Below are 13,154 nucleotides of genomic sequence, written 5' to 3' on the forward strand. Positions count from 1 at the left end.
GAATTATTATAGAGATAATAATTCACTGAGTTAGAAGGAGTTCTGACAGGTATGACTCACGGTCAGCTCGATATTGGGCCTAGAGAGTCACACACATATGGTAGGCATTGCGATGAGTAGAGGTTCGGATATAAGATATCCGACGGAGCCCTTGTCTTATTGGATGCAGATCCAATACCCACTAGGGTAGGACCCATTAGGTTTTGACAAGGGACCTCTATAATTAGGAGGGATTCAGAGCCTCATAGGCTAGAGCCTCATAGGCTAGAGCCTTTGCTTGCCTCTCCTATTCTCCTCCCCCTCTCCACCTCAGAGCAGGCCTGGAGTTTTGAGGAGCGTCGTCGCAGCCCTGCTGTGTGGATCACCGCTAGAGAGGAGGACACTTGACCTCCTTCATCCTCTTCTAAGGATCTGCAAGGAAACAGGGATATACGATCTCCCTAGGTAACACAATCTACTCTATACGCAATTTTAAGTTTCGCGGATTTTGCGAACCAATCTTCGCACGACGATGAACATCTTTTTGGGAATCGGGGATTTTGTTTTCTTGTTCTTTCACTATGCTTGTGATGTCGTCCCCAAGATTTCCCAACAGTGGTATCAGAGCCAGGTTGTTCGTGCGAATGATTGGTTTTGAACTGCGTGTGTTGTGTTTAGAAAGAATTTTGATGTCAAAATTGTTGACGCAAAAACAAGGAAGGGCAGCAACAGTTGCTGCCCTCGATCTGCGTGCGTGTAGCACAGCCGAAGGCTGGCATGACAGGGGCTGCGCCTACAACAGCCGGCCGGTGGCCTGCTTGCAGCAGGCTTACGTCTGGCGGGGCTGGCAGCCCGCGGGCAGAGGCGCCTGCGACCGCCTCTCTCGCGGGGTGAGGCGCCGTAGGGCAGCGGCGCCTACCGCCGCAGGGCAGCTGCGCCTGCCGATGCTGCTCCCGCTGGTGAACCCCCCCACAGGGGCGGCCGCCCGGCGAGACAGCACCGCCTGCGGGCGTTGCCCCGCGGGCAGAACCACCCGCGGAGGCGACGATGTCTGTAGGGGCGCCAACCTATAGGGGCAGCACCGCCTGTGGGCGTTGCCCCGCCGGCAGAATCGCCCGCGGAGGCGACGGCGCCCACCTGCAGCGGCAACGCCGCCAGCGGGCGTGCCGCCTGCAGGCGAGGGCAGCACCCTCGCCCCGCCGCACAGGCCGCTGCCAGTAGGGTGGCGGCGGCGGCAGCAGCAAAGGGGAGTAAGGTATTAGAGTTTTTTGGGCAAAAGATAGTTTTGCCCCTCGGAATTTGAGAAATTCCAATTTGTCTCTTGTCTAAATTATAAAAATACCCCTTTGAATTCAAAAATTCCCTATTTGTCCTTGATTTCATAAAACACTATTTAATTAAAATATTTAGTTGATTATTATTTTTTATCATTATCTAGTAGTCCTACATGATGATAATTATTTATACATGTGATGTATGATGTGTGGACGGATGATCATGGACCCTGTGATGTGTGTACTTGTGATTATTATTATTGAGGTCTACGAGCCTCCATTATATTTCTCGTTTATTGTCGGGCCTGTGTGCCTATGATTAAGTTGTAATCACATGAGGAGGCGCAGCGGGAGCGTGGATGCTATAGCGGGACCCACGAGACGGACGATCGCGATGCATGAAGATGCATCAAGATGTCGATGGAACTGACGAGGATGAGATGGACGATCACAGGGCATGGAGATGCACCGTTGCACACATAGATCTTGATGTGAGTGATTAGGCCTACTGGCTCGGGCCTAATCACATTAGGTTATGGTCCATGATCATTTGGTGTGATTGCTTATACACATACTAGATATATATATATATATATATATATTTGCATGTGATGTAGATATATATTAAATATGTATATGTGTGACATGTCATATTAGGAGACCAAATCATAGAAACATCTCTCTCGATAATATTAAGTCGGTAAACGTGAGGCAATTAGATTGACCCACATGGCCTTCCATTGTTATGAGTAGGAACCGATTTCCGGTATAGGTTGAGTTAGTCGAGTCCCTCGAGACTCACCTATATCGCGATTCGCTATCTTGCTTACGACATAGAGATGTCACCGGTGACCTGAGGGCATGGTATGCTTGGTCGAGTCCCTCAAGGGTATATCATCAAATCAGACTCATTTTGTAACGAAGGTGTTGACTTAACCGAGCATCATGGTTGGTCGAGTCCCTCAAGACCATGGTGATTCGGAGGCTGAATAGGACGGGAATCACAAGAAGTTGTGATCGGCAAGAGTTGCCTACCTTTTAGGCTTAGTGTGATTGGTCGAGTCCCTCGAGGTTGTACTAAGACATTGATTGGATCCTGATCCCCACTAGAAGTTTGTCGGAGACTTCCATTTCATGTGCTGAGGGTGTCGCGTGACTCGTTAGTAAAATAGTGGGAGCATATTAAGATAGAAGTCCATATCTTGATAGTTTATTTCTTACAAAATCTGCATGTTATTCATTTCTGCTGCATCTTTATTTATAGAAAATGTCGCTTTTAAATCCTTTACATGGCATAATTGATGTCAACCGCCTCACTGGTCCAAATTATATGGATTGGCTCCGTAACTTGAGAATTGTTCTCACGACGGAGAAAATCGTGTACATCCTTAATACAGTGATGCCTACGCCCGAAGAAGGGGGTAAGCAAGGATGAGATCGCTCGCTACGTGAAGTACATTGATGACTCCACTCTTGCTCAGTGCTATATGTTGGGCTCTATGACTCCTGAGTTACAGAGACAATATGAAAAGATGGATGCCAGATCCATTCTCCTACATATCCGTAAATTGTTTGAGGAATAGGGAAGGACTCAGTGATATGAGATATCCAAGAGCCTCTTCCGCGCTAGGATGACTGAGGGGACACCGGTTCAGAACCATGTCCTAAAGATGATTGAGTGGATAGAGAAACTCACAGGTCTAGGAATGGTCCTAGAGGATAACTTGTGTGTGGACATTGTGCTTCAGTCCCTACCAGATTCATTTTCACAGTTCATAATGAATTTTAATATGAACAAGCTTGAGGTGACTCTCCCAGAGCTCCTCAATATGTTGAGGGAGGCAGAGAGTACTATTAAGAAAGAGAAGTCAGTTCTCTACACTGGTGAGACCAGAAAGAAAAGGAAAGCAGAAAGGTCCCTTAAGAAGGGAAAGGGTAAGGGCAAACTAGGTAAAGCAAAGGTTGCTAAGAAAGATCCAGCAAAGGACAAAGGCTAGTGCTTCCACTATGGTAAAGATGGGCACTGGAAGAGGAACTGCAAAGAGTACCTTGCAGAAAGGGTGAAATAGAAGCTTGGAGAAGCTTTAGGTACATTCATGATCAATCTCCAATTATCAGATTTTTATGATAGTGCATTGGTATTGGATACCAGTATTGCTTATCACATCTACAATTTATTGTAAATTCTAGTAAAGCCGAGGGGAGATTGGTGAGAGGAATATTGCATAAAGGTTTGTTTATGCTAAACACTACTCCATATATCATGAATGTAAGTGTCTAAGAGGAAACGAGATGAGGTGAACAGTGCATACCTGTGGCATTGTAGGCTAGGTCACATCCATGAAAGAAGGATTCAAAAGTTGCTAAATGATGGATATCTAGATCTATTCGACTATGTGTCATATGCAACTTGCGAGCCTTGTCTTCATGAAAAACTGACCAACTCTCCATTTAGTGGAACTGGAGAGAGAGCCACTGAGCTGTTGGAACTCATACATAGTGATGTATGTGGACCCATGTCAACTCATGCCATTGGTGGTTACTCTTACTTCATTACCTTTACTGATGATTTCTCAAGGTATGGATATGTGTACTTAATGAAGTACAAGTCCGAGGCCTTTGAGAAATTCAGAGAGTATAAGAATGAGGTGGAGAACCAGACTAGAAAAAGTATCAAAACTCTTTGATCAGATCGAGGAGGTGAGTACTTAAGTACAGAGTTTACTCAATTCCTCAAGGGCCATGGGATATTATCCCAATGGACACCTCCTTATACACCTTAGCTCAATGGTGTCTCTGGAAGGAGAAATCGTACGCTATTAAATATGGTATGGTCCATGATGAGTTTCACTGACCTACCCATCTTATTCTAGGGATATGCCCTAGAGACCGCAGCTTACCTTCTGAACGTTCCAACTAAGTCGGTAGTGTCTACATCATATGAGATATGGAAATGGAAGAAGCCTGATCTTAAGGTTGTTAAGATTTGGGGCTGCCCTGCCCACGTTAAAAGACACAACCCCGATAAGTTAGAATCAAGGATAGAGCGATGTAAATTTGTGGGATACCCCAAGGAAACTTGTGGGTATTATTTCTATCATCTCGAGGACCAAAAGGTCTTTGTAGCTAAAAGAGCAGTGTTCCTTGAGAAGGAACACATTCTTGGCGGAGATAGTGGGAGAATGATAGAGTTAAGCGAGGTTGAAGAACTAAGCTCAAGCACCACTCTATAGCCCGAGTCTGTTTAGGTACCTAATACACAAGTTTCAACTTTACGTAGGTTTGATAGAGTATCTCACCCTCCTAAGAGATATGTGAGACATATTAGAGGAGAGGATGTTGAGGATATTGATCCTCAGACCTACGAGGAGGCTATTATGAGTATAGACTCCAGGAAGTGGCAAGAAGCCATGAATTCTGAGATGGATTCTATATACTCCAACAAGGTTTGGAACCTAGTTGATGCGCCCGAAGGTATTGTACCCATCGGTTGCAAGTGGATCTTTAAGAAAAAGATCGGAGTAGATAGAAAGATAGAGACCTATAAAGCAAGGCTAGTGGCTAAGAGGTATCGTCAAAGGCAAGGTGTTGACTACGACGAAACCTTCTCACCCGTAGCAATGCTAAAATCCATCAGAATTCTATTGGCTATTGCAGCACACTATAATTATGAGATCTGGCAGATGGATGTGAAAACCGCATTCCTCAATGGGAACCTCGAGGAGGAGGTGTATATGATGCAACCTGAGGGATTCATGTCCAAGAACTGCCCAAATAAGGTGTGTAGGTTGCTTAGATCCATTTATGGACTAAAGCAAGCTTCCCGAAGTTGGAACATAAGATTTGATGAGGCAACCAGATCTTATGACTTCGTTAAGAACGAAGATGAGCCTTGTGTGTACAGGAAGGTAAGTGAGAGCGCTATCACCTTTTTGGTGTTATATGTGGATGACATCCTGATAATTGGGAATGACGTATGAATGCTATCCACACTAAAGGCTTGGTTATCTAGACACTTCCCCAAGGACTTAGGGGAAGCATCCTATATCTTGGGGATTCGAATCTATAGAGATAGATCCAAAAGGATGCTTGGCTTGTCCCAGTCCAGGTACATAGAAACCATTGTCAAAAGGTTTGGCATAGAAAATTCCAAGAGAGGTCTCATACCGATGAGACATGGGATATCGCTTTCTATGAGTATGTCCCCAAAGACTCCAAAAGAAAGGGCGAACATGGATATGATACCTTATGCCTCAGTAATAGGGTCTATCATATATGCCATGCTATGTACTAGGCCTGATATAGTGCATGCTCTGAGTGTCACAAGCAGGTATTAGGCGGATCCAGGCTTGGAGCACTGGAAATCAGTAAAGTGTATCCTTAAGTATTTAAGAAGGACTAAGGATCTTTTACTAGTGTATGAAGGTAATAGCCTTAAGGTTGAAGGCTATATGGACTCAAGTTTTCAGTCTAATGTCGATAATAGCAAGTCGAATTCAGGGTATGTGTACACCTTGAATGGAGGAGCAGTGTGCTGGAAGAGTTCCAAGAAAGATACTACTGCTGACTCGACCGCAGAGGCGAAGTATATTGCTACATCAGATGTAGCAAAGGATCTCATCTCTTCCCAAAGAGATGTTCGTCGTCATACGAAAATTGGTGCGCAAAATCCGTGAAACTGAAAAACTATGTATAGAGTAGATTGTGTTACCTAGGGAGATCGTATATCCATGTTTCCTTGCAGATCTTTAGGAGAGGGTGAAGGAGGTCAAGCGTCCTCCTCTCTAGCGGTGATCCACACAACAGGGCTGCGACGACACTCCTCAAAACTCCAAGCCTGCTCTGAGGTGGAGAGGGGAAGGAGAATAGGAGAGGCAAGAAAAGGCTCTAGCCTATGAGGCTCTGAATCCCTCCTATTTATAGAGGTCCCCTGTCAAACCCTAATGAATCCTCCCCTAGTGGGTATTGGATTTGCATCCAATAACCCAAGCCTTTTAGATTACCGGATCTCTATCCAATAATCTCTCATGGGCTCTTACTGGATCTCATCCATGGGATCCAATAATTTAGGGGCTTATTGGATATCCAATAAGACAAGGGCTCCGTCGGATATCTCATATCCGAACCTCTACTCATCGCAATGCCTACCATATATTTGTGACCCTCTAGGCCTAATATCGAGCTGGCCGTGAGTCATACCTGTCAGAACTCCTTCTAAATCAGTGAATTATTATCTCTATAATAATTCACTCGACTCATCGACTACAGACGTACTAGGCCACTACGCCATAGTCCCCAAACGATACAGGGGAATCCAATCCATTGGGCCTATCTGTCCTTAGTTACCGTGTACCTATAGTCTCTCATCCATCTAATATCCCAGAGACCATATATCGAGCATGGTGCTGTCAAACCCATATAGTTTCTACTCGAGTCTCGCTCTAATCGGATTCTCCCGGAGAACTCTTTCTCTCTCAACCCGAATGACCCTAGCTAGGGATTTGTCTGAGCAAGAACACATGAGATATTCCTCTCATGACGTCGACAGTGGATGATCCTCTATCGACACTCAATAACCCTCGTAAGGTCGACTACCACTCCCAATGACCAACTGTACTAGATCTGGGACAGCCAAACCTATAAATCTGGTATCAAAGAGTGGAGAACTCATACAGGACATCCTTGGTTTCTCATATCTAAGGACTACTAGGACTACGGAATCGCTATCTGACAATAAGGCATCATCAACCATCCAGCATTCCGTAAGTGGATCAATCAGTGAACTCATTTTTCAATGAGCACTTGTACTGTATCCCTAGTGTCCCTACACGAGCAGCTATGAGACCAGCTGCATCCATCATATGGACGGGTATATAGCACACCAGTCTGTCTGGTTATCATGATGTCCCTCTTGAGTAATCTATGACCGAGATTATTTAGGTTATGTGTTTAAAGGTGAATCGATCTCATTTTCGTGATCTCATCACGATCCGATTCCCATTGCACAAATCCAAGGACATCACAATATACATGTGCATATATGCAATAGTTATAAAGTGATATATACCAAAATATAATAAGCAAAAAGATTCTGTATTAAGTCACACATGTCATCACTCACGTGATTGGCTTGTTGGGCACCTATGACTAGTAGTAATTGTGTTTGGATTTAGGCCAACCCAATTAGGGGCCAGCAAAGCCCATGTAAGGAATGTGTTGGGCCCAATGAGAGGCCTAAATAGTGCCCCAAGAAGTCTCATCGTCATGGCATAGTTTTTAGACTATGTCAGGCGGTGGTACCACTAGTCTGGGCGGTTGTACTGCCCCTGACAGGGTGCCAGGCGGTGGTACCGCTAGTCTGGGTGGTGGTACCACCCAACACTGCCCCCTGGGTGGTGGTACCGCCCAGGACAGTGTTAGTGTCGACTGACACTAGGCGGTGGTACCGCCCAACGCAAGCGGTAGTACCGCCCGTGCCCAAGGAACCCAGGATGGGAAAATTTTAGGCTCCAAGTTTGAATCAACTTGAAGCCTATAAATACCCCTCTCATCCTTGGTTAAAGCACACAAGCACATAGAGTTTAAAAGTAAAGAATCGCTGTAGAAATCTCTTGTGAGAATCCTCCTCTAGTCTAAGTATTAGAATTCTATTTAGAGAGGAGAGTGAGTGCTTGTAAGGGTTATCTCCTAAACCCATGAAAAGGAGAAGAGGGGTGTAAAAGGTGATTGGCCTTCGCCTATTGAAAGAAGGCCTCTAGTGGACGTCGGTAACCTTATCGGAGGAGGAAGCCGAAAGTGGATGTAGGTCAAGTTGACCGAACCACTCTAAAACTGTTGTGTTCTTTGGTTTACATTTTATTCTTGCTATTACCTTACTGTAAACATCTTTAAGTGCTTACCGCCTTTAATTCATTTATGAACGTGTTTCAAGTTAAGATATTTCCGAGATCGTTTTTTGTCGGAAACGATTTTTATCGTGCAAAGTTGTTTAAACTGATATTATTTTATTGCTGCACTAATTCACCCTCCCTCTTAGTGCCAACCCCTAATCCTAACAATCCTCTCACACTAAGGAAGGGCTCACAACAAGGGAGAGATGAGAGAAAGAGATGAGGAGCCCGATGACTCTATGGGTCTAGCCTATAATCCTTCGAGTCCAACTCATATTTATAAAGAGAGTCTCACCTAATAGATCCATAAAAATAGAGGTAAAGGAGGCTTATTATATTTCTTATATCTAATCCTCTATTTATGAAATCATCCAACATATGTGTGTGATCCTTTAGGCTCAATTCCGAGTTGGCCGTGAGTTGCACCCGTTAGAACCCTTTCTAACTCAGAACTCCTTTTGAAATAATGAATTATTATTCTTATAATAATTCACTCAACCCATAACTATAGATATACTAGGCCACTGCACTATAATTCTTAAACAGTACATGAGAATATATTCTATTAGACCTATCTGCCCTTAGTTATTGTATATATATAGTCTTTTATCCATCTAATATCCTAAAGACTATATATCGGGTATGGTGCTGTTAGATACAAAATCCATCCGAGTCTTACTCTTATTGGATTCTCCTAGAGAACTTATTCTCTCTCAATTTGAGTGACCCTAGTTAGGGATTTTCTTGAGTGAAAACACATAAGATATTCTTCTCATAATATTGAGAGTGGATGATCATTTATTGACACCCAATTGCCTTCATAAAGTTAGTTATCAATTCTAATAACCGTTTATACTATATTAAAACTTCCAAACCTATAAATTTGGTATCAAAGAACAAAGTACTTAAACAAGATATCTTTAGTAACTAAAGTCTAAGGACCATATACACAATTAGAACTACAAAATCATGATCTAATAATGAGATATTATTAATAATTTAGCATTTCATAAGTGGATTATTTAATAAACTCATTATCTAATGAACACTTGCACTATATCACTAATATCCTTATACAAGCAACTATGAGACCAACTACCTCCATCATATGAATGGGTATATAGTACAGCAATATATTTGGCTACCTTAATATCCTTCTTGAATAACATATACTCAGGAATATTTAGGATCTATGTTCAAAGGTAAATTGGTTTTATTATCATGATTTCATCATGATCCAATTCTCATTGCATAGATTCAAGGACATCACAATATATTTATCATGTAATATAAAGTGAGAAAATACTATTATTAATATTAACTAAAATAGATTATGTAATGGATTATATGTGTTATCACTCACATGATTAGCTTATAGGGCACTTGTAAGTAACAATCTCTCACTTGAACTAAAGTCAATTACCTGTATGTCTAATTCTGATCAGATCCCAATGATGCTAAAAAATAATATGAGACAATGTCTTTATTAGTGGATTTGTAATGTTATCTTCGGACAAAACTCTTTCCATTGCTACATCACTATGGGCTATAATTTCTCTTATTAGGTGAAACCTCCTCAGAACATGCTTAGACTTCTGATGAGACTTGGGTCCTTTCGCTTAAGCAATCACCTAGTTGTTATAATATAAGAGAATTGGTTGTTGTTGCTCAGCATGACTCCCAAATCTGTGGTGAACTTCTTCATCCAAACTACCTCCTTTACAGCTTTTGCTATAGAATATACTTTGCCATAGTGGTTGAGTCAGCAGTAGTATCTTGCTTGGAACTCTTACAGCTTGCTGCTTCTCAATTCATGGTGAACACATACTTTGAGTTTGACTAACTATCATTGAAATCCGACTAGAAACTTAAGTTTGTATAGCCCTTAACCTTGAGGCTAGCTCCTTTGTACACTAGTAAAAGATCTATAGTCTTTATCAAGTACTTAAGGATACACTTTATTGCCTTCTAGTATTCTAAACCTGGATCCGCTTGATACTTGCTTGTAACACTTAGAGTATGCATTATATTAGGCCCTAGTAGATAACATAACATACATAATAGACCTTATCATAGAGGCATAGGATATCCTATCAATATCTATCATTTCTTCAAGAGTCTTTAGGGACATACTCCTAGAAAGTGATATTTCATATCTCGTCGGTATAAAACCTCTCTTAAAATTTTTCATGCCAAACCTTTTAACAATAATGTCTATGTACCTATATTAGAATAAGCCAAGCATTCTTTTGGATCTATCTCTATAGATCTGAATTCCCAAAATATATGATGCTTCTTTTGAGTCCTTCATGGAGAAGTGTCTAGATAACTAAGTTTTAACAGTGGAGAGCATTCCTACATCATTCCCAATAATTAGGATGTCATCCACATATAGCACCAAGAAGGTGTTAATCCTCCTACTTATCTTCCTATACACACGAGGCCCATCTTCATTCTTAACGAAGCCATAAGGTCTGATCGCCTTATTAAATCTAACTTTAAGATGCTTGCTTCATTCTATAGATGAACTTAAGTAATATACACACCTTATTTAGACTTTCCTTGTATACAAATCTCTTATGTTGTATCACATACACCTCCTCCTCGAGGTTGCTATTGAGTAATATAGTTTTTGCCCATGTGAGTGATGACACGTGTGACATGGAACATAATCTTTTTTTATTATATTATTTGATATTTTATTACTTTATATTATCTATTGTATAAATATATTGTGATGTCCATAGATCTGTGCAATGGGAATCAGAATCGTGATGAGATCACAATAATGAGACCGATTCGCCTTCAAACACAGACCCTAAATAATCCCGATCATAGGTTACTCGAAAGGGACATTAAGATAACTAGATAGACTAGTGTTTTGTATACTTGCATATATGATAGAGGTGGCTGGTCTCATAGTTGCTCATGTGGGGACACTAGAAATACAGTGCAGGTGCTCATTGGAGAATGAGTTCACTAATTGATCCGCTCACGAAATGCTGAATGGTTAATGATGCCTTATTGTTAGACAATGATTCTGTCATCCCAATGGCATATCTAGTCCTTAGATTTGAGACACTAAGAATGTCATGTATAAGTACTCCACCCTTTGATACTAGACTTATAGGCATAGAAGTTTCAAATCTAGCATAGCCAGTTATCAAGAGTGGCAGCCAACCTTATGAGTGCTATTGAGTGTCAATAGAGGATCATCCACTCTCAATGTCATGAGAGGAATATCCTATGTATTCTTGCTCATACAAATCTCTAGCTAGGGTCATTTGGATTGAGAGAGAAAGAGTTCTTTGGGAGAATCCGATTAAAGCGAGACTCAAGTAGAAACTATATGGGCTTGATAACACCATACCCAGTCTACGATCTTTAGGGTATTAGATAGATGAAGAACTATAGGTACACGGTAACTGATGACAAGTAGGTCCAATGGATTAGATTTTCTTGTATCATCTAGAGACTACGACGTAGTGGCATAGTACATATGTAGTTGATGATTCACTAAGCAAGAAGGAGTTCTTATAAGTGTGACTCATGGCCAGCTTGATATTGGGCCTAAAGGGTCACATATATGGTAGATGTTGCGACAAGTAGAGGTTCAGATATGAGATATTCGTTAGAGCCCCTATCTTATTAGATATCTAATAAGCCCCTGAATTATTGAATCATATGGATGAGATCCAATGAGAGCCAATGAAAGATTGTTGGATAAAGATCCAATGATCTAAGAGATTTAGATAGTTGGATAGAGATCCAATACCCGATAAGGCAGGATCCATTAGGGTTAAGTTGCTAGGGGCTTCTATAAATAGGAGGGGAACTAAAGGGCCATAGGCTGAGCCTTCTTGGCTGCCACCTCCTATTCTCCTCTCCCCTTCTCTTCCTCAACTAGTAGGTATGGAGATTTGGATAGCGATTCGAGGAGTGTCTTTCTAACCCCTGTAGTGTGGATCACTACTAGAGAGGAGGATACGATCTCCTTCATCCTCTCCCATAGATCTATAGGATTTTAGAGATATATGATTTCTCAAGTTAACATAACTCTCTCACATGTGGTTTTCAGTTTCGTAGGTTTTTGCATACTAATCTTCACACGATAATGAATACCTTTTTAGGAAATCTAGAATTTTTGTTTTATGTTCTTCTGTTGTGCATATGATATTGCCCCTAGATTTTCCTACAATGGTATCTGAGCTAGGTTGTTCATGTGAAAGATTGATTTTGAATTTTATTTGTTATTGTTTTAGAGAGGCTTTTAACATCAAAATTATTGATGCAAAAATAAGAAAAGGCAGCAACTGTTGATGCTCTTGCTGCGCACCACCCAAACCACCTAGGAGGCTAAGCCTCAAGTGGATCCACCACCCACTCTAGGTGGTGCCATCGCCTGACGTGGCTCCAAGTGACTGAATAAGCCATCCAACCGGTCCAATTCAACCTTGTTTAGGGCCCAATTAGCTCCCTATTGAGTTAGTAGGATTTCTCCCAAAACTAACTCAAATTAAAGTCCTAACTATGATAGTTAAGACTAAAACAATTATGATACAAGTAATCTAAGTTGTCCGACATGTCAATTATTCAACCGAACTCTCGGTGAACTTCCAACAAACTATTAGGATCCCTTAGGATCCATTTATTTTCTAAGCTTTTGAATAATGTTTATTGAGTCTGTTTAGTTTAGTTAGAGTCAGATAGAGGTTTATTTAATATTTATTTATTATGAAGAGTCTAAGTCCTAGTGGACTCTAGGTGGAACTCTATAAATAACGATGTAACCCTTTCTTTTCGGAAATAAATGAATCAATGAAATATTATTCCAATATGTGGACAAACCCTAGGAGGCCGATCCCCTCGAAGTGATCAAGGAGATCGATCCCTTCAAAGCGATCAAGGAGGCCAATCCCCTCAAAGTGATCATCCCCTTTTATCTTCCTTCTTTTACGATAAGAGACTTTTAGGGTCTTATCATTTGGTATCAGAGTGGTGATCCTTAGCG

The sequence above is a fragment of the Musa acuminata genome, chromosome BXJ3-6, assembly GCF_036884655.1.
Source record: "Musa acuminata AAA Group cultivar baxijiao chromosome BXJ3-6, Cavendish_Baxijiao_AAA, whole genome shotgun sequence".
NCBI lineage: Eukaryota > Viridiplantae > Streptophyta > Magnoliopsida > Zingiberales > Musaceae > Musa > Musa acuminata.